This window comes from Amblyomma mixtum, chromosome 3 (assembly GCF_055824585.1).
Source record: "Amblyomma mixtum isolate Tamu chromosome 3, ASM5582458v1, whole genome shotgun sequence".
In the NCBI taxonomy this organism is placed as follows: Eukaryota; Metazoa; Arthropoda; class Arachnida; order Ixodida; family Ixodidae; genus Amblyomma; species Amblyomma mixtum.
Genome location: NC_143014.1, coordinates 330,559,444 through 330,581,710, shown reverse-complemented (window position 1 = coordinate 330,581,710; position 22,267 = coordinate 330,559,444). Strand labels below are relative to the sequence as shown.

At 49.0% G+C, this 22,267-nt stretch overlaps 1 pseudogene; it reads left to right on the top strand.

Annotated features, from left to right (window-relative positions):
* Positions 1 to 869: 869 nt before the first annotated feature.
* Positions 870 to 1,429, top strand: LOC149355936 (uncharacterized; annotated as a pseudogene).
* Positions 1,430 to 22,267: the final 20,838 nt, after the last annotated feature.

The window sequence follows — 22,267 nt, the reverse complement described above, 5'->3', positions numbered from 1 at the left end:
GTCACATCATCTCTTGTGTCCTGTAGGTTATCGGACAGTGATGGTGGAGAACTTGCAACTGTTGTCTTCATAGAAGAGGCAAACAGATGTTGGTTGCACCGGGTAACGTGCGCCCGGAAGGACCTGTAGAGTCTGTAAGAATTTGTGCAGCCTTCCAAGCTGCAGTTTCAATTCCCTTCAGAGCCATGCCATGAGCTGAAGTGCCGAAAAAGAGTGGACAAAGATGGTGCCCTGTGGCAACACTTTCTGCAGCTGTATGTTCTTCTGCACTGCATCTGAAAGCCAAAAAATGCAAGTGTTTGGTATCTGTCATTTCAGCTGGTGCCGCAGCAAGAACGCAGAAAATTTGCAATGGCAGTAAATTCAAAAATCCTACAAGGCTTTGGCAAGAATTATGTAATGCAAAATAAATAGTTGTGGTTACAGGTTTTCATGCATATTCTCCAGGAATGGGATTGAACTCAAAACAAATTTACACTGCGAGTATACTACAGTGCCAGAGGGAAAAGCCTTTGTCCTATGTAGGAGTTCAAGACAGAAAGGAAAGCTATTGGAGGAAGTAGACAGCAGACGCCAGCACACTGAATTCTGCAAAACATGTTTGGTTCATGTCAAGGCAGCCACAGCTGGCCATAGCCAAGCCAAGCTCAGCCTAACGGGGAGCCAAGCAGATGATGGCCGTATTAAGTAGCCATGTAATCTTGGTATATATTAAGAAATAACTATTGTTTACATGGTGCGAAAAGCGCAATCTTGCGAGATGAAGAAGGAAGCGTAAAAGCAAGCAATGCAGAAGAAGAAATCAACGAAGACGAAACTGGAAAATAAACGTGAACGAGGCCAACACTAATTTTGAAACCATGGTGGACAGTGGTCTGATGCCAATGAAACCAATCGACTTGCGATCGCTGTCACAAAATCCATGGGAAGACTCACTACACAGATACGAGTCATATGCCACAGCGGTACAGCTCCACAAGAAGCTGCCAGAAGTGCAAATGGCAAATTTCATGGCTGTTATTGAACCGGATGTGCAAGTAGCATTCTGACTCTCTCTAAGCAAGGAAGAAAAACCTTGAAGTAGCCAAGCAAAGGTTCAAACAGCACTTCACTCCAAAGATAAGCCACACTACGAACACTACAAGTTCAACTAGATGGAGCGAAAGGAACTGCGCCCTTCATCGAGTTCCCGACAGCGGCCAAACTGCAGACAAAGAAATGCCAGTTCGGAGACCTGTCCGATGAGCTGCTCAGAGATGGCACCATTATCAGTATATCGAACGATGATGTGCGAGAGAGGCTGCTGAGCAATCCTACCATACACCTTCAGAAACCCATCAGCGTATGCAGGGCAAGTGAGCAAGAATCGATGCAACTGAAACAAATCACTTGCAAGGATACGGGGATGGTTGATGCAATCCAAGAATAAAAATGCGAGCTGAAGAATGACTGTCAAAGAGGACCACACCGAAATAAGTACTGACTACCAAGATATGCCAGCAAATTATGTGCAGGATACCACAAGCCTAGAGTATGCCAAACATATTTGCAAGCAGTGTCACAAGTGCCAAAAGATAGAATGCTTAGCAACAGTCAGCCGAACAGGCAGAAGATAAGCGCAGTATCACATGCACTCCATTGATGACAAAGAAGACACCGAGCTGTGCATGTCGGAGGTAAAGACAAAAGAAAGCAAGACGAAATTAAGTTCAGCGATAGTGCCACAGTCACGATCAAGTTGGACACAGGCGTACAGTGCATTGTACGACCACTGAAAAAGTGCTACCAATGGGTGTTCACTTACATCCATCTACTTCCAGAAGAATTCGACATACAGCAACTGCAATATGCAAGTGATGGGTGAAGCCAAAGGAACCTGTGCAGTAATGGAATGAAGAGCTAAGCTAAAATTTTAGTTGTCGATATTGATGCCATACCAGTGCTACAACAGAACGCCTGCGAGTTATTCAATCTGCTGTAGAGAGTGTATACATAAAAGGCAAGACAAATCGAAATTTCCGAAGCCTTTCACTATGACGCCCCTTATAGCCTGAGTCGCGTTGGGACATTAAACCCATCATAAACCTAAACCTCAATGTAACATCTTCCAAGCCATCAGATGCTTCAGAAATTTTTAGTATGAAATGGACATAAAAGAAGGTAGCAAAAGATTAGTAAACGAACCCTCCCCCTCCCCCCAGAAGGATCCCTTAACGTCTGATTGATGAATTCAAGAAAGGTGATAAGCATGGAACAGAAGGGAATCATCGAAAAAAATCACAGAACCGGCTGCTAAGAGTCTGCATCAGTTCAGATGAAATGAACAAAGTGCTGCTAAAGAGAAATTATCTGCTAAAGACACTGGCCAAAGAAGCCCTGAAAGGAACACCAACACTGGCATACTATGTCAGAGGGCTATGATGCTTTCAGTGGATGCAGTTCTGCTGCAAGAAGGAAAGCCCATTACTTATGCATCAGCCTCAGTGACCGAGCCCCAGCAGAAGTATCACCAAACTGAAAAAGAAGCACTGGCAATCTGACATGGATGTAAGAAATTTTAATAGTATACAGTGCACTTAACCGAAGACTTTACACAGTTTTGAAAAATAAACTTGAGTTAGAAGAGCGCTTTTTTCAGCATGGCATTGTCAGCGGTATGGTACATCAGCATGCAGCTAACACTTGCTAACTAGCTGGCTGGTTAATTAATATTGAATAGTATTGAATTTATCTCACCGTAACTAATATCCATGTCAGTTTTCAGAACTTTGAAAATGCTCGGCGCTGTGGCCCAACAAATTCTGGCTACATCACGCCGAAATGCATGCGCTTTCAAGAAGCTTCCAAGCAAAGCAACCTCTCCAGTGCACATAACTCGTTGAAATAGCCAAAATTCATTGGGCCACAGCATCGACGGTGACCGTATTTTCGAAATTCTAAAAACTGATATGTTTATTACATACCATGGGTTACACGCCTCTCAATGATTAAGGAGCCTAACTAACAGTAATAGTTAAAACTTTACTGAATATTAGCTAACCAGCCTGCTAGCACGTTTTAGCTGCATTCTGATGTACTGCACTGCTGACAATGCTATGTAAAAAAAAAGTTCTGTTCTATCTAAAAACCTATTTTTAAAAATTCTGTAAAGTCTTGGAAACACCCTATATATATGGCAGACCACTGACCATTGACCTCAAACAGATTGAAAGCACTGCCAAACAACAAAACACTAAGCAAGGCAAAGGCTAGACATGCAGCAGTATGCACCTACAATCGTTTATAAGAGAGGTCAAAAGATTACAACAGCAAAGGAACAACCAAAGAGTGCACGAAGAACCCCCAGGTCATGGAAGTTGACCCAGTAGCACCAAATGCATGGGAGGTTTTCAAGAAAGAGGTTGAAATGGACAAAGGCTTATGAGAGGTCATAAGAATGATCGCAAAAGGGTGGCCAAACAATTCCAAAGGCTCTGATGGAACCAGCAAAGCTGTATTGGTCACTCAGGGGCGAGCTTGCAGTTACAAAGGCGTGTTTCCGGTCAGTGATTCCGAAGTCCTGGAGGAACAGAGTCCTCAAACTAATACATACAGGACATATTGGCATAAACAGTTGCCTCAAGAAAGCCAGGAAAACTATATATACTGACCTGGTATGACAGTTGATATAAAGAACTGTGTGGAAAGGTGCCCAGCATGCCAAGAAACTAACAAGGAGCCACCATGCGAGCCCGTGCTCATGAAGGAAATACCAAGCTTTCCTTGGGAAAGAGTTGCATCAGACTTATTTCCCTTCGAAGGCAAACCCATTGTGTTCTCATAACAGCTACACTGGTTGTCCAGGCTTTAAGAGTCCTCATGCTGAATCATTGTAAGAAGTCGTCAGTGTCATAATGGTTGGCCACTAATGGAGTTCCCAAGATACTAGAAACCGAAGATGGGGTATTGTTGTTAATGTTTAAGTGGTTTGTTTAATAAATTAAAAACAGAAGTAAAAAAATTGCTAGCTGTGGCATCTGTCATCGACACCTGAAGCACTGAGCTGCAGCTAGCTTGAGTAAAAGGACAGGCAGAAAAGAATGAAGGGGAAAGAGTGGAGTGATAAGGGAGAAAGGATAGGAGGGGTCATGTTACGCAGCAGAAGAGTTCAAGAAGTGCAGCAACAACTGAGGTGAGGATTTAAACATGTACAGGCGCCCAAATCTTTAACTGGCGTGCGCGAGCGGCGACTTTTCTGTGCGTCAGCACCATATGACGGGGCGAAGTTGGAAACAGGATGAGGCTAAGCGCATGCTCACAAAGCACGCTCGGCTGTGCCCGTCGTCTGCCAGGCTGTTCCTTCTTAAGGACGTCACCCCTTATTATCGCGTTTCGACGAGCAGGCAGCGTGAGTAGACGAATGGTTTTGCTCGCATTTTACGTTCCGAAGAACAGCGTTGTAGCAACCAAGCGAGGAAATAAAACTCAAAGATAGGCCGAACACTCCCAATCATGCGATAAGCCGGAGAACATATATCGTTCATGTGTTACTTGCTGACGCGAAAGCTTTTTTTTATCCGCACGAAGGGCGCTTATCAACACTCTGCATGCTTTATGCTTCAGCGTGGCGACGAAACTAAAAGGCCATTGTGAAACTGAAGTGAAGCTGTTCTGCAGCCGTGCTCGCAGCAGTTCGGAACAGTTATCATGATGCCACTCCGTGTATGTCAAACGACAAGACTCCGAATTATAGGGATGTCATTGGGCGGCTCATCGCAGAACGAGATGCTAAAGCAACTGGAGTGGCTGGGGCTTCAGTGGGCAGAATCATACGTGCCTACTGGGACGAAGGTCGGATCGAAGATGCTCCTCGCTACCTCACCAGGAAAAGAAAAGAAGACTTGCAGATTGTTGCCTGAGCTAGTGATAACTCTTTCATAACGATAATGACCCATGTTCTCCATTCATAATGATAACAACCCCTGTTCCCCGGCTTAACGCATGATTGGGCGTGTTCGGCATATCTTTCAGTTTTATTTCCTCGCTTCGTTGCTACAACGCTGTTCTTCGGAACGTAAAATGCGAGCAAAACCATTGGCCTACTCACGCTGCCTGCTCGTCGAAACGCGATAAGAAGGGGTGACGTCCTTAAGAAGGAACAGCCTAGCAGACGACGGCCCCAGCTGAGCGGGCTTTGTGAGCATGCCCTTAGCCTCATCCTATTTCCAACTTCGCTCCGTCATATGGCGCTGATGAACAGAAAAGTCGCCGCTCGCGCACGCCAGCTAAAGATTTGGGCGCCTGTACAACTTCACTGAACACTGTGAAAATGCACTGAAGTACACAGTCGCCCACTGTTAAGCGCGTACGCTGCGTTGCGTTGGTGAAAACAGCTCCGTCTATAGTTCGACGCACTGCAGCGGCCAACGCAACCGGCGGCTGCCAGCGTGCCCCGACGGGCCCGGCGCAGATTTGTCTCACGACTGCTACGGGTTGCTGTCGCCAATGTGACGTAGTGCGCGCGCGCGTCGGACTATAAACGCGCCTTTAGTACGAACACGGCGCGTTGCAGACGCGCAGGGGCCACGAAGCGGTGCTTCGTGTTGTCTGCCACAGCGCAGGAGCGTATCGTCACAGTAATAAGCAAGCGCGGCGTGCTCACGCGCAGTAACAGATGACACGAAGCAAGGCAGCCATAGCTGGCCAAAGCCAAGCCCAGCCTGACGAGGAGCCAAGCAGACTACGGCCTTATAAAGTTACGTACGCAGCCATGTAACTTCAATATCTATCAATAAAATAACTGTTGCTTACGAAGGAGCTGGCACTGCAGCGCGCCTGATAGTGGGGACTGTGAAGTACGTCTCTGTAATGCTAAATCTCTTATCGCGAGTCGTTGCAACAGAGGGGTTTAGCATGCAGGTTAGCACGATGGCACTGCGGTTAAATAAACTTACCTTGACCGCAGATGCGGCTGTAAATTATCGCAGAATAGCAGAACGACGAACCAGTGTGCGGATTCCTCGAAGACTTGCTGGGTGTGCGTTGCTGCAACGAGAGTCGGAAACCGAGCTCTTCGTGCTCGGACAGACGGTACTCCCGGACGCTCACGGCGGGAATTTATATGTTGGCTGTTCTAAAGAGCGTAGGCACGCCCTGTTGTCAGTACGACGAAGCGTGCCTCTAATTTTAGAAACAGTTGCAACGCAAATAATAGTACAGCATATTTCGAGAACAGCAGCAGTCTTTGAGATAGTTTTAGCCGGTTTCAGCGGCATTTCGAAGCAAAGGCACGCAGGCGCACACGGAGCAAGCGCAATGCGGTGTGCAGGCAATTTTCAGAACATCCACAGCGTAAGATCGGCCGGCGCCGGCTGCGCTTGCTGGTTGCATGTGCTGGAGCTATTGCATTAATTAACTTTTCATGGTGGGACTCATATTAACGACTTAACCTTGAACTATCATCGTAACCTAGTATAACATCTGATAGCCGCTTTTTAGCTCTAAAACGCAACTTTCAACTGCTCCTAAGCCATGCCAAATGTACAGTAGGGGACAAAAGTCTCCGGACCACGTGTTCCTCTAACGAAGCCGATAGCTCTGCTATTATTCGGTGGCTGGAGACCATACTTGTGGAGGCGAAAGTTAAATTTTTGTTCTTTCATCTCCACAAGTGTGGTCTCCAACCGCTGTCTGATAGTAGAGCTATAAGCTTCGTTTGAGGAACACGTGGTCCGGAGACTTTTGTCCCCGACTATACTTTAAATATTTTGAAGGCTTCCAAGATTTCTCGTTAGAAACGCAGATAGACGAGAAATCTTGGAAGCCTTCAAAATCAAGCAGTTAGGAACTGAATGCATCCGCGACAGCTCCGTTAGATTCACGGCAAAAGAGTACAGTTTCATGAATGGGACATAGGTTGCCACATGCAATCTTTGGTCGCTTAATCAACTTTGCTTTTGTTGTTCTGTTATCATTTGTGGTTGCTCTTGTGCGCCCTGTTCTGATGTTGGCGATGCACCAAGTAAATTATTTGCAGTTGTGTTTCCAGCGTTGTCATGTGTTCTTCTCCTGCTTCTGAACGCGTCCTTTCCACTGGTTTTCGACTTACCATGCACCAACTGGCCGAACAAGCTTCACTTCTTCAATATCCGAAGGAGTGAAGACACAAGACCTTTGCTGGTGTGTTTTGTTCTTTCTAAATAATGCGCTAAATATTACATTGATCACACAAGTTAAAAAGTCCCCTCTACGGCTGCGCCAGTTGAAATCCTCTCTTAAGATCTCGTAGAAGGGAACTGCTGTTGAAGATGATAATTGTAGGATGCTTGACGTCTTGCAGATTCGTATTGCTCAATCACATTGCAAGAGGACACTTCTGGAGAGGTTAACTTTCTATAACATTTAAAAGCACAAAGGAAGATACAAGCAAGGAGAAAACATATTGTTACGGGGAAATACTATATACAATTATTTACAAGCCGTAGGTGAATAGTTCCTAGCAGGGAGCACCAACGCGAACAAAAAACACCATCAACCTCTTCTTCTTCGTTCGTCCCTTTCGTGCAGGAGTTCACTTCGTCTTCCACTTCGTCGTAACATGACCCCCGGCGGCACAAGCGCCGTCCCGGCGCTAGGCCGATGATAGAGGAGCTGCGTGGTAGGGCTTGAGGCGCGTAACGTGAACAATATCGGTGGGTGCTCTACATGATGAGGATGCAGGTGTATGAGGAGCAACTTCATACGTGACGTCAGTGACCTGACGCACAACACGATAAGGACCATGGTAGGGAGACAAAAGTTTCTCAGAAAGACCGACGCGGCGGGAAGGGGACCACAGAAGAACGAGCGACCCCGGTTCGTACGTGACATGGCGATGGTGATTATCATACAGAGACTTCTGTGCTTGCTGGGACGCTTGTAGCCGAGTACGGGTGATTTGGCGAGCGTCTGCAGCTTGAGCAATGGCGTCACGGGCATAGGCGGTGACTGGACGGTCAGCAGATGGGACGAGTGTATCCAAAGGCAGGACGGCGTGTCTCCCGTACAAGAGATAGAAAGGACAGTAACCAGTTGTGCCATGCCGCGAGGTGTTGTAAGCGAACGTGACGTAGGACAAGGCGAGATCCCAGTCTTTGTGGTCGGGGGAGACGTACATAGACAACATGTCTGCCAATGTTCGGTTCAAACGCTCAGTTAGTCCGTTGGTCTGTGGGTGGTATGCTGTGGCAATCTTATCCTTGGTGGAACATGAACGCCGGATGTCGTCAACAACTCTGGACAGGAAATAGCGTCCGCGGTCTGTGAGTAGCTGACGAGGGGCACCATGTTGCAGAATGAGATTGTGCAAAAGAAAGTCTGCCACATCGGTCGCGCAGATCGTAGGCAATGCACGGGTGATCGCATACCGAGTGGCATAGTCTGTGGCTACTGCCACCCACCTATTTCCGGATGCTGAGGTCGGGAATGGTCCAAGGAGGTCGAGCCCTACACGGTGGAACGGTTCCACAGGCACGTCTATAGGATGCAGAAGACCAGGAGGTGGTGACGTAATGCCGCACTGTACGGTATAATCCAGGCCAAAAGAAACGGCGCCGTATCCGGTCGTAAGTTCGTGCCACACCAAGGTGGCCAGCGGCAGGCAGGTCATGGAGTTCTGCAAATATAGAAGACCGCAGCTGCTGAGGAATGACTAGAAGGAGGGAGGGCCCGTCAGGACGGAAGTTGCGGTGATAGAGGATGTCATTTTCGGTAACGAAGAGCTGCAGGGACCGCTTCGAGCTTCCAGAGATGAGGCCCTCGATGATGGTTTGCAAATAACGGTCTTTGCGCTGCTCCTCGGCGATGCTGTGTAGATCAGAAATGCCAAACAGGGAAAGGATATCGTCAGTGTCACTGAGAGCAGGTGGCTTGACAGGGTACCGAGACAGGCAATCAGCGTCTTGATGGAGACGCCCAGACTTGTACACGACAGTTTACAAATACTCCTGAAGGCGTAGCACCCAGCGGCCAAGACGCCCGGAAGGGTCTTTCAGCGAGGACAGCCAGCATAGGGCGTGGTGGTCCGTGACAACAGAAAAAGGACGCCCGAACAAGTATGGCCGGAATTTAGCAACAGCCCAAACCAGGGCGAGGCACTCACGTTCGGTAATGGAGTAATTTCGCTCGGCAGGTGACAGCAGGCGGCTAGCATACGCAACCACGCGGTACGGGCCCCGGGAGCGTTGAGCAAGCACGGCTCCGATCCCGTAGCCACAGGCGTCCGTGCGGAGTTCAGTAGAGGCCGCGGGATCAAAATGTGCCAGAATTGGGGATGATGTCAGCAGGCGGACAAGCGTGGAAAACGCATGCTGTTGATCAGTGCCCCATGTAAAGTCTGTCGGTCTTCAGGAGGTCAGTGAGGGGACGAGCGATAAGAGCAAAATCCTGAATAAAACGGCGAAAGTAGGAACACAGCCCAAGAAAACTGCGCACGTCTTTCTGGGAATGTAGACGAGGGAAGTGTTGCACCGCTGCAATTTTAGCTGGATCAGGATGTACACCGAAGGCGTCGACGAGATGTCCAAGAATGGTGAGTTGCCGGTGGCCGAAGTGGCATTTCGACGAGTTGAGCTGTAGCCCAGCCGAACGAAAGACAGTCAGTATACTCCTGAGACGGGCAAGGTGCGAGGCAAATGTGGGCGAGAAGACAACAACATCGTCAAGGTAGCACATACACGTAGTCCACTTAAATCCGCAAAGTAGTGAGTCCATCATCCGTTCAAAAGTAGCTGGTGCATTACAAAGGCCGAATGGCATGACTTTGAACTGGTATAAACCGTCAGGTATGACAAAAGCTGTTTTTTCGCGGTCCAGCTCGTCAACGGTGATTTGCCAATAACCGGAACGAAGATCAATGGAAGAAAAGTATTGAGATCCGTGGAGGCAGTCGAGAGCGTCATCGATCCTAGGGAGTGGGTACACGTCTCTTCTTGTGATGCGGTTCAGGTGGCGATAGTCGACGCAGAAACGCCAACTGCCGTCTTTCTTTTTAACAAGGACGACCGGAGAGGCCCAAGGACTGGACGACGGTTCGATCATGTCCTTAGCGAGCATCTTTTCGACTTCCTGTTCTATCACTTGGCGTTCGGAACTGGACACCCTATAAGGCCGGCGGTGCAGAGGAGCGGCATCACCGGTGTTGATACGATGTTTCACAATAGTCGTACGAGCCAAAGGGCGGTCATTGAAATCAAATATGTCCTGAAAAGATGCCAGAAGATGGGTAAGCGCCTCTGCTTGGTCGGAAGAGAGATCGGAAGCGATCATAATGGCAAAGTGGTCAGGTCTCGAAAGAGCTGTGACATGATTGGCCGGAGAGGACGATACACAGTTTGTGTTTGCGGAGATCACGTAGTCGTCGGTGGGGGACACCGTGGCGTGGCACATGCCTTGAGGAAGCATCTGGACGTGCGTACTGAAGTTGAGAACAGGTAGACATGCGCTGTTTGCCGAGACTGACAACTGTATGGGCAAGGGCAACATTCTTTGTGACGGGCAAATCAAGGACAGGAGTGATGATATACTGGCCGTTAGGAAAAGGTGGAACAGATTTAAACAATACGTAAGTAGCGGCTTCAGGTGGCAAGCGGATGAACTCGGCAGTACAGAGACGGTGCACAACTGGGGCAGGTGGGTCTGAGAGGAACGGTAGGTCCAACTCAACAACACTTGTAGCACAGTCTATAAGGGCTACGTGCTCACCAAGGAAATCAAGGCCGAGTATGATGTCATGAGGGCTGTTCCGACCCGGGTAGCATGGCCGGAGACCGGTTATGGGACGAGGAGTATGGGAGACTGGGTTTAGAGGAAGGTAACGAAACCTTTATACACTTATTTACATTATTTACATAGAGCGGGACTGAGAATGGCTCTCAGTGGAAGGGGATCGTCTTCGACAACCGAAGTCGACTGGAGCTAGCAGGCTTCTTTCGGCTACACTCACGGCCGAGTTAAATATCGTTCGGATTCCCCAGATCCCTGGCTGGGGAATAATGTTCGACGAGCACTGTCCAATCGGATGGACCGAAGGGGATGTTCGTGTTACCACCCACGGCACGGCAGGTGCGGGCTGTTCCCCTCTCTCGCAGCTGGGTCGATGGGAAAGGGGAGATGCTGACTCATCCAGCCCGGCTGGAAAGGAATCTCCCGAAGTCTTTCAGCAGGTGAATGAACTTGCTTCCCCGCCGATTGTCCAGAACGCGAGTCGGGGACACAGAAGTCTTCAATTAACCGCCAGCGTGACCGGCGCCGCCACGTCGCCTCCGCATCCACGGTGGTTGCTCGGACAATAGCTCCTGGGCATCGCCTGCCTTCGTCGCCGCTGCCAGTCACCTGGGGCCGAATCCACGAAAGAGTTCGCTTTGGAACGCGTTCGCTTTGCCGTGACGGCATTTTGACGTTGACATCGGCGGGAGAAGGGTGGGAGGAACACTGCGGGAGGACAAGGGGGCAGGCAACAGCCAATCGGCTTTGTTGGGCGGTCCCATCTCGGTTGCTTGTATTTTTAAAAGGGGCCATATGCTAACTTCTTTGCGTTTTTAACCTCTAAATGAATGCCTTTGTCTACAATACTGCAAATTTAGTACTCAGAGCCTATGAATAAGCATATAATTTATTTTGAGACGACACACGACCAATTGCACACCGATCGTCGACGCACCCGACGACGCCGGGGATGAGACCACGGTCCAAAAACTCTGCCTTGGCGCGGGACTTCTCCTCGCAAGTCGAAGGAAACGACACCCAGTTTTTCTCCGTGCCGACACGCACGATTGCCTGAGCGACGGCCAAAATCGTCCGGCTCACAGACGACTGTGGGAGCCGTATAGTTGCCTCGCTGCCGACTGCCGCCTGGAAGCCCCCGGTAGCGAAGAACCGTAGGGCACAGAGTACTTAGCGCTCTGTTGTGAGCGCACTTTTCCTCGTTGGTCCAAGGTGGGGTTTGAGCTCTTCACATAGCTGGCGTACAAGTAGCTTCGACAGCCTGAAGTGCCTTCGGAAAGCATCGTCAGGCATGTCGAAAGGATTGTCATGCACGCGCGACCGCCGAGGCCGCCGATCACTTTCGGTGAGCACCGCAAACAACAGCGGGGCGGCGGGAGGTACCCGCATGTCTCTCCTCGCGCTGAAGCGAACGCCACTTTCAGAGTTCCGCACACAGCGACCGAACACGTTCTTTCACTTGATTGACATGTCTCGTGACGTAAACAAAATCCGTGTTCCCGCCTCCCTGAAGTGACGTCACTACCAGCGGTGACGACACGCGACCAATGGAGCGAGGTGGCAAGAGAGAAAGCGAACGCGTTCCAAAGCGAACTCTTTCGTGGATTCGGCCCCTGCACTCCGCTTCCGCTGGGGTTGCTGCTGACATTGGCTGCTGACATTCCTGCAGCTGACAATGGCCCTTGCCTTCTCTGCTACACTAATCCGCTGAGGCTCGGAGGGGGGCATTCCAAGCACCCACTTCACCACCGCCGTCGCGAGGTTGTCGGCCTCGTCGATTGTTCACGATTGCTGCTTGATCGGGCCCACGTGGTCAGAAGTACGGTCACAACAGGGCAATGATTCAGAACGGTAAAGAGCACGGTGGTTTGTCGGTCAGAAATCGTGGCACGAGCAGCACACAGGCCGAGGACTGGGGACGTTGTGCCATCGGCAACTCGAACAACGGCTGTAGGAGCAGGCGTCAGTACTTTGCGAAGGCGGCGTCGTAGGTCGGAACTCATCACAGAAATGTGGGCGCCCGTGTCAACCAGAGCAGAGACGGCAACGCCATCGACTTGTATGGTCGGTAAATTGCGCGGGGCACGAAGAACTAAGCGAGGATTTTGGGCCCGGGTCGTCACCGCAGCATCACCTCTAGACGCTGCAGAAACTAGTTTTCCGCCTGTGATCGTCCGTAGGGGCCCGGAGAGGAAGCGCGTGGTCGTTGCGGCGAACGGGACTGGCGGCGTTGTGGGGATGGTGAGCGGCTGAAGCGGGGCGGCGAGACGTCGGTGGTGGGGCTTGATGGGACCAAGGGTCGCGAGAAAGAGCTTGAGTCTGCAGCGTCGGGGCGATAAGGTGGGGTCGAGTAACGGGTCCGCTGGGAGGAATACCATCGACTACGGCAATGACGGGCGATGTGGCCGACACGGGAACAGGTGAAACAGATGGGCCTGTCGTCAGGCGTACGCCACTCGGAGGGGTTGCGCGGTCGAGGAGCGGTGTAAACGGGCCGGACAGGGTAGAGAGGAGGGACTTCGGGTACATGGGAGGGATGAAGAGCGGCGACAGAGTTTAAACCTAAGTTAGCAATTTTCTGGCGCACGACGGCTTGAATAAGTGGAAGGTGCAGGGGCTGGTTGGCTACCGATGTTGGTAAAGGAGCCGGAGCAATGGCTTCAAGCTCACGGCGCACAATACGGGTCACGGTCTCAGGCGAGGTCGGCTGGTTACGAGAACAAAGATCTTGGCAGGACGAAGACGCAGCCGTGTTGGGCAGGCGTGCGATATGCTGACTGATCCGTCGGCTTTTGGCGTCCTCGAAGCGGCGGCATTCTTTTATGATGTCTGCAATCTTGTCACAGTTTTTGTAAACGAGCAGATTGAAGGCGTCGTCTGCGATGCCCTTGAGCACATGTCCAACTTTGTCAGCCTCACTCATCTCTGTATCTACTGTATAGCACAGAGCCAACACATCCTGAATATAGGAGACGTAGGACTCCGTGGATGACTGGGCGCGGCTTGCGAGATCTTTTTGCGGCAAGCTGCCGGCGGAGCGCTTTGCCGAAAAGGTCGATAAGTTTCTATTCACAGTCATCCCAACTGGTCAATGTCTCTTCGTTGGTATCGTACCACTTGAGCGCCGTGCCCTTAAGGTAAAAAACGACGTTCGCAAGCATGAAAGTTTGGTCCCACCGGTTGTTAGCGCTGCACCGTTCATACTTGCGAAGCCAAGTCTCGACGTCAGCGTCGTCGTCCCCAGAGAAGGGTTCAGGATCACGAGGGTGTGTGAGGACGACGGAGGACACCAATGCTGCCGAATCTGGATGAGTTGTTTCCGTCATTGTCGGCCGTGGAAGGTAGGTTGGGGGTGGAAGTTTGACGTCTCCTGTAATCCCCCGCCATTCGGCGCCCCCTTCTTCCGCTGGGTTCACTGACCCTTTCTGTGCGGTTGTGCGGAGGGCCCAAGAAAAAGGACGTAATGGGCATTCCAATAACGCGACCGGATGCGGCAAACAAAATACAGCACCACGAACTTCACTACACAGTAGTGACAAATATATCTACTGTTGTTCAAAATGCCGATAGTATTCAACAAGTGCTTCTCTAACATCTGCACCATTTGCAGTCACGACATCAGAGGAATGTGCAGGCTGTACATGCGCAGTTTCATCAATTTCTACTTCGTGCAACCACTGTTTTTCCACAAAGTCATTAAAATGCTCACAAATATTGTGGAGCACACAACATGCCCTCATTATCCTTGGCACATTCTTGATGTTAGCATCCATTCTTTTAGAAAGGAGCCTGAATCTTGCTTTCAGCCTCCGAAATGCGTTTTCCACAATTCTTCTAGACTTGGATAGGTGGTAGTTGTAGCTTCTGTGCCCATCGCAGGTATCCAGGCTTCTGAAAGGCTTCATCAAATTCTGTGTCAGAGGAAATGCCTGATCGCACAGGATCAAAGGTGGCACGATGACTCCGTTTATGGCGGCAGTTGGCGCAGTGAATATGGGTGACCCAACAATCGTGGCCAACGTCGAGTTTTGGTAAACATATGAGTCGTGACACCGCCCCGGCGATCCAGCGTTCACGAACCGGAAACTGTACTTGTGATCCACAAGGGCCAGTAGAATGATACTGTACCTGCAAAGCAGAATATTTTATTAACATACAGCAAACTGCAATCACAAAGGTCATCAAATATGCGCTATCATGAGAACATCAATGGAGGAGGAATATGTTTAAAAGAAGTAACCAGGCAGCGCACATGGGGTGCTTTAAATTGCTTCCTAATGTCACAAGATGCATCCATACCTTTGTTTCATGCTTCCACATCAGCAGCTCATATGTTTGTTCTATGCTATCCAAAGCATTAAAATAATTACCGCCACACATACACTTAGAAAACTCCTCCAATTCGCAACTGCTATATGTTTTCGAAATGAAAAGCACAATATGCAACTATGAAAAAATGGACATCTCTCATTCACAACTGCTATGAGTTTTTTTTTGCAGGTGGCAATGAGCACAGTATGTGAAAAATAAAAACGTGGCATCTCCAATGTATGACTCCTAAGTTTACTTTTGCTGGTGGCAAGCAGCACAGTACACGAACTATGAAAACATAGTGGACGACTCCTGCATGGCCCTTTCAATATTGTCGGAACTCGTTGACTACTTACCATCCCTTGTAGTTGTAATAGTCACTGGCATGCTCCTTCGGTGGCGACACTGGAATATGACAACCATCCAACGCTCCAACGGCTTGCGGGAACCCACACACAGCTTCAAACTCCCTTATGTGAGCAAGCATGTCGGCCGCAGTGGGCATTTTCACCCACTCATCTTCTAGCGTAGCCACGGCAGTCTCGCAAAATTCCCTGTACACTTTGTTCACTGTTGAACGTCCAATGCCGAAGACGTCAGCGACGGCTCTGTCCTCTGCGCACGAGCAGAGCTTGTACAAGGCGACTGCGACGCGTTTTTCTACGGGGATGGGCTCGCGAATGTTGGTAACTTGTCGCTCCATTGCTGGCCGGCAAACGTCGACAAGATACCGAAAGCTGGTCTCCGACACGCGAAAAGACTGCCGGAAGTGCCGGCTACCTAAACCTGGCAGCGTGTCTTCGAACCAGCGCTCGTTACGTGGGTATGCCCAGACCTGTCGCCGCACTGTGCGCCGGGACGAGGCCAGTGCTATTAGCAAAGCGTTGTTCGCCAAGAGACGCCGTCTTATTGCGCGCCGCCATCGCCTTGCTAGCGCAAGGTCTGCGGTCGATGACGAAACCGCAGTCATTGCAAGAGCGATTTCAAACTTCCTCTCGACGTCGCGTGGGTCGTCACTCATCTTGACGGAGATCGCCGAACACAAGGCACAGAGAAAAACGTGAACAGAATCGCAACGATCGCAAGGCCAAAGAAAACAGAGGAAAAGAAGCAAAGGGAAGAGCCGAAGAACCAAGCCGAGCCAGTTGAGCTCAGTGTGGCCAGCGCTGTGATGTTATGCTCTGTGCTGGGCAGGTCATGTCATTATTGCAGTTGAAATTGCGTTGATTCAGCATAATCATGATATAAAACAAGTTTCTTTATGATAATATGTTACACTGCTGTATTTTCATGTGCACTGAAGTCTGCAATTTTAATCCAGTTTTTCACCGATGAGGGCGCTAAAATCGTTTTCCAAAGGTCGTTCCGCGACCGTGTAGCACGGGCGAACTCCCTTGAAGTAGTGCTCCTTTGGTAGCGTAATGGAGCTTTAGTCCAAAATACCTTTACAGTGCCCGTGTGACAGGGGTATTAGACTCAACTCTGGCACATATGAGAAACTCTGCAGTTTTGAGCTGAGTAGAGCATAGTCCGGGTCGTTAACACTGCTGTCACGATCTTTCGCGCAAACACAGGCGGCAGTTCGAGGCGCGCGCTGGCGTACACTGCTGTAAATGTGCTGATTTACTTCAACGCTCAAGAGAAGGGAACGTTCATTTCAAGCACCACTGTGAGCGAACTTCTAATGGAACTTATAACTCCCTTCCTTTTTGCAAAGCTTGCCTTCCTACGCAAAGAGATCAATCTATTCCTCAAAACAAAACAAACCGCTCAAGTTTGTTTTTTTTGGCTGCCTTTATGCAATTCATGAGAATTCAATACTTTTTTTCCTTTTTCAGAGGAGGAGACAGGACAAAAAGCCGTGACAACGGCTCGATGCGGGTCCTGCCAGCTTACATATTGGCATTCATATACAGATACGGCTATATGCCACAGCTTCACAGGTCAAAAAAAAAGGAAAACGAACAAGTATTTTCAACATTTTAAGCAGTTATTGGGGATACAGCAGGTATCCAAAATGAATGCCAGTGGACATGAATAAACAGTAGTAAATGAAAAAAAATTATGTGGGAACGACTAAAGCATAGTAGGTAAAGACGACAAAAACAAATTAATTAGAATTTGGATTACAAAAAAGGACCAAACGGCTCTTGCTCCAACCGATTTAACAAAGAGGAGAACGTGTTAACTATTCCTTGCAGTAGTTTGCTCGTGGTGTGGGCACATTCCACATTTCACTATGACAGTGAGAAGATTCTTTTATTTCCAGCTTCACGATTTCCGCTAAGATGTTATCGCTGGTTTTAGCAGTGCTGGAAGTCGCACTGTTTACTTGCATAAAGCAGAGGTACAGTGTAGCAGAGGTATTTACAGAATGTCACGGGTTTTTCGCTGAGAAATACGTCATGGAAAGTTTAATGCTGATGTCACACGTACTCAGCAGTTTCAGTGCCACGGCCGCTAGCAGGCGTCGCGCTCTTCATGCATATATCACTGCCGGCACAGTGATGTTCTCCTGTTTTCCCTGTGAGCGGCGGAGGTCAAAATAGTTCGTTTACAGCGCTCATAAAAGCAACGATTTTGCCACCCGCACGCGGACCACAGAAACGGTAGAATGTCGCTCCAAAACGGTAGAAAACGAGTTGCGTCACATCATGCCTGTACGATAAAGCAGGACACTGTGTAGTTACTTCAAAATAACGCGCAATATGTACCGTACACACTCGTGCAAGAGCCCATTTAAAAAATATATTTTGACTAGGTGCGGCTTTTAGTTTTCTATTCAATTTCCGACTCCAATGGAACCCTATACAGGGAGCCCCGACGGCCGGTATTACAAATTGATGAACACTTTATGAGGCCAACTTAATATAATTCTGGATGAATAAAAACATACGGACGCCTAATACATGACAGGGTTTAAACAGCGCCGATTCAATACTCCTGAGCGGCGAAGCATCCATGTGTTAACAATAGAGCGGCGAAGTCGTCGTATCGCAGGCAGCTCTCATCCTCTAGGCGTCTGCTAATTTCCCATGGGGGACAAAGTCATGCACACAGAAAACGCAGCTGCTGTTTGCAAACTTTTTTTTTCCCTTCAGATCAGCGGCTGGGATATTTTCTTGTTTGAAGAGGGGGGCGGGGGCATATACACGAGTGTATGCGGTATAGTGTACTTTTAAGTGCCATGCACCCGCCTGCGATGGAGAGCGGGTTGTTCCAGCGATTACCGCACCTAGCAGCACGAAGTGCTTGATACTGCGTGAGGCATGCGATTTCTCCGAAGTAATGCATGTATTTCTGTACAGCAAACGCTAAGAAAGTGAGAAAATTCCAACGATTTAAGCTGGTCTGCTGACTGCAACGGCACGGCATTCCAGCGACTCAACTCCAGCGACTCAAATGGTGGTTTAAAGCAAGGATGTTCGGATTGGTGGAAGCGTGAGAATGTGCAAACATTTCAGTGGCTAAGGTTGGAGTTGTTGAATGCAGCGTCATGTGATGGAGTCGCCGTACTGCTCGTGGGGCGACAGCGTAAGGGCGAAAATTCCAGTGACCCCGGTTCGGGACGTTTGATGTAAGCAGCGTGGTGAAAGCTCTGTCGAGTGGCGGTTTAAAGGGAACTGAGGTCAGTTAAAGTGGCTGGTAACGTGAGAACGGGTGAAAATTCCAGTGAAACGGCTTGGGAGTAGTGGTGTTTTTTTATTTTGCATTGAATATGGAAGGTAAAAGAATTTTTGCTATCCCCGGCATCTGCCGTCGCTGCTGGAAGCACCTGAGCTGGGGCAGCGGAAATAAAGGATAGCAGGCCGCGTGTAGAAGAGAAAAGAAAGAAGGGTGGCTTGGGGTTGCTGAGCGAAACAGCATGGCAAAAGCAGAGTCAAAGTTGGGGTTTAAAAGGAAGTTGTCAGTGGCTGTTATATACGTGCACAGGTGCGACGTTCATGGTAGTGCCTTTTAAAGTCTTCTGGGTAGTAGGGAACAATAGGGGACAGAATTTGCGCCCCCATCCCTCACGCCATTTGGGGGGGGGGGGGGGCACTACACCTGCCCCTGCCCTCTCCTCTGTTCTCTCCTGGTGACTGCTAGAGTGGGAAAGTACGAAAATTACAGCGCCACGGCTTGGGGTTGTTGAACGAAACGTCATGGTGAAAGGAGAAAGTCATGCCAAAGTGGTGGCGTCGCCATATTGTTCATGCACTCGTCCCGATGCGAGAGAAAGTGAGAAAACGCGTGACTCTGCGCGGTGTTGTTGCAGCTGCATGAAGTACGAAAATGGTGGAAAGCCCGTACTGAACCTGTTCGCAACAGACCAATGAGAAGTGTTCTGACATCTGCCTGAACCCGATAGTAATTTAAGTTTGGTATAAAATGCCAAAGCGTGCGGCGTGTGCGCCTCACTCTTGCTACGTCTGGCGACCTGACTCAGTAAGCTTCACGCATTGCTTGGTACTACTAGGCCTGCACGTATTTTGAACACCATGGCAGCTAATGTAGTGTCTTGTCGCTCTGGAAAGTGGGGAACGGAAAAAGGTATCTCTGTCTGATGGCACTTACGAGGAACTGACGAATGCGCTGACCGTATTTACAGCGATCAACGACAGCACATTGGTAAGTGCACTTTCTTTGCCGCTCTACATCTTGAGCTTGAGCGTATAGAGGTGAACAGACATGTCCACAGCACTCGAGTGTAGCGTGCCGCGGAGAAAATTAAGTGAAATATCGGCACTTAACGCCGCTGCTTTGTCAGGGGCAATGCGCTCGTGCCTGCAGGGTTTGTACGTTTGTTCGGCGGCATTTGAGTGTAAGTATTCTCTCTAGAACACAGGATCTGCTCAAAAAAAAAAGCTTTGTAGACAAGCGTGCTCACCTCTGTACAGCGACATGTAACAAAGTAGCGCTTGTCCGGTCCTCCTCTCGTCATTTGTAGTTACCGCGCTGTGCTTTCTGTGTAACAACTTTTTTTTTGTGAGTTTGTGAACATCCATCTGCACCAAGTTTGTAGACAGCGATGCTGTTCACAAAAGAACAATATTCTCACTTTGTGATCCGCAGTCATTTTGCTCCACAAATGATTAGCCTGAAGAGTGGAAAAACTATTGTTCATAATGTGTGCCTTCAAGCCTAATAATTCCGCTATTCACCTCAATTTTGCCTAAATGCACCTCAAGTAACCTTAATTTTCCTAACTCTGATGAACTTCTGCAGTCTGTTGAGCGAAAAAGTGTGACTTTTGGGTCAAAGTGGAGGGCAGTCTTTTTTGATATTTTGTGACAGTCAGTTATAATGCACAGTCGCGGACTTTTCCGAGTTGAAACTGTTCTGTCGTGTCGCGCAACGAAAATAGAAATGTTTGGTGTCGTTATGGGTGAGGGCAAAAGTAAGGTATACTGTACTTGCATATGCATACAACATCCATTACATTTTGCAAGGTTACGCGTCTGAAGACTGACCATACGGACCATTAATTAAGACTGACTTTGTCCATGTTTGTCTGTCCGCGAATGCACAATGTAACATAGCACAGCAACCTTTCCTTCTAAAAACGAATTTGGGCGACTAAGATCAGGAGGTGTTGAGGGTGCAACTGCAGTCTATCAGCCCGATGGTTGGATCGGTCAGTGCTATAAAAATTTTTCGTCCGGACATTCTTGAAATGTAACAGGGGCCTTTGCAACAAGGTTCGGCTACTTCAAGTTGAAAGGCAGAAGTGGTTTCTCATCAGCAGGCGCCATCACATTTACTAGCAAAACAAATGTCAACACATGTGGTATCAGCCCTTTCATTCAGTGTGCATACGTCGGATCTTGCTTTCGCACTGAATGGCCTACCCTTCCCTGTTGAAAACAACTGAATAATCATCGACAGTGTGGAAGACACTCTTCACTTTCCCGTTTTTTAGGCTGCTGAAAAGCAATACGAGTGCGGCGCCTTTCATTGAAAATCGGAGAAAAATTCTCTCTGCCAAACCGCTGGCTTGGTAGCGCTCGAATTTCGCACAAAGGTGGAATTTATGGTAACTTTTGCGTTATGCCATGTTTAGGTGAGGTGCTTCCATGAATCGGTGAGAATTAAAAATTCTACACTATGTGGCGATGGTGGCGATGCCGGACCAAAACATACTGTTTCGATCGATGGAACGCCGGACGAATCCGACCAGTAGGGTGTGGCCAGAGGTATGTAGGACGGACCTAGAGCATTCTTTTCCCGAGTATGTCGGGCGGATTCTAGTTGCGCTCCTCGGAATTACCGCCTATTGGAGGATAGGTATAATGGTTCAAGAACATATATGCTCACTGCCCGGAATAGGTCGACTGGTGATCGGTGCATCCGCATACTTCGAGAGCACCCTGCAATGAACTGCTTACATGTCTACTACACACAATACAAGCACCAAGACGGATCCTCAGGTTGCACCCCAGCAAACCAAAAACCTCTCAGAGACGTCTAGCTAGACGTCTCTGAGAGGTTTTTGGTTTGCTGGGACCGTTTGCAGTACGTCGCTTGGTTGCATCGTGCGAAATGCAAAATTACTCCTGGATATTTGCAAGCCAACATATATGGCCTCATGAGCTTTTCTGTCGTGTGCTGAAGTCAGCTTCCTGAACTTGAGGCGATTGATGTGGCGAGCCGGTTGCGGGGAGCCGGTTGCGGGGAGCCGATTGAGCGACAGCCAGATATACAGGGTGTCCCAGCTAACTTGGAACAAGGTTTATAAAAAAACTAAGCATTCTTCAGAATTGAAATCGTGCGCATGTTGTTAAGGTTTATCAAAAGTTACAGTACCTTTTTTTTGCTCCTTCTACTTGAATAATTAGTCGAGATAAATCTTTTTAAAGAAAGCTTGAAACGTTCCGGCATCAATAGGAAAGTGGTGGAGCTCCACAAATACCGTCCAACCCAGGCACTTCCAACGAGATAGACTTAGCGTGGCCGTTTTTATTCGGGAAAAACGAAAGCCCGCGGAGTTTAAAAAATACCACGTGACAGCTCGCTCCGTGCGCCCGGATGCGCCCCGATTACAGCGCTCTCACCCGTGCTTTGTAAGAAACATCACCCGCTTCGCGCCTTTCGTGCTGCCCAAGACAGGGCTTCGCGATGTGCTTGGTTCCAAGATAATCGCCAGTGGGTACGGGCGGGAGTTGAAAGAAAGCGCGGCTCCCGTTTCTGCGGTAATAACTGCACACTCACGTTAGCAGAATGCAAGCTGAGGAAC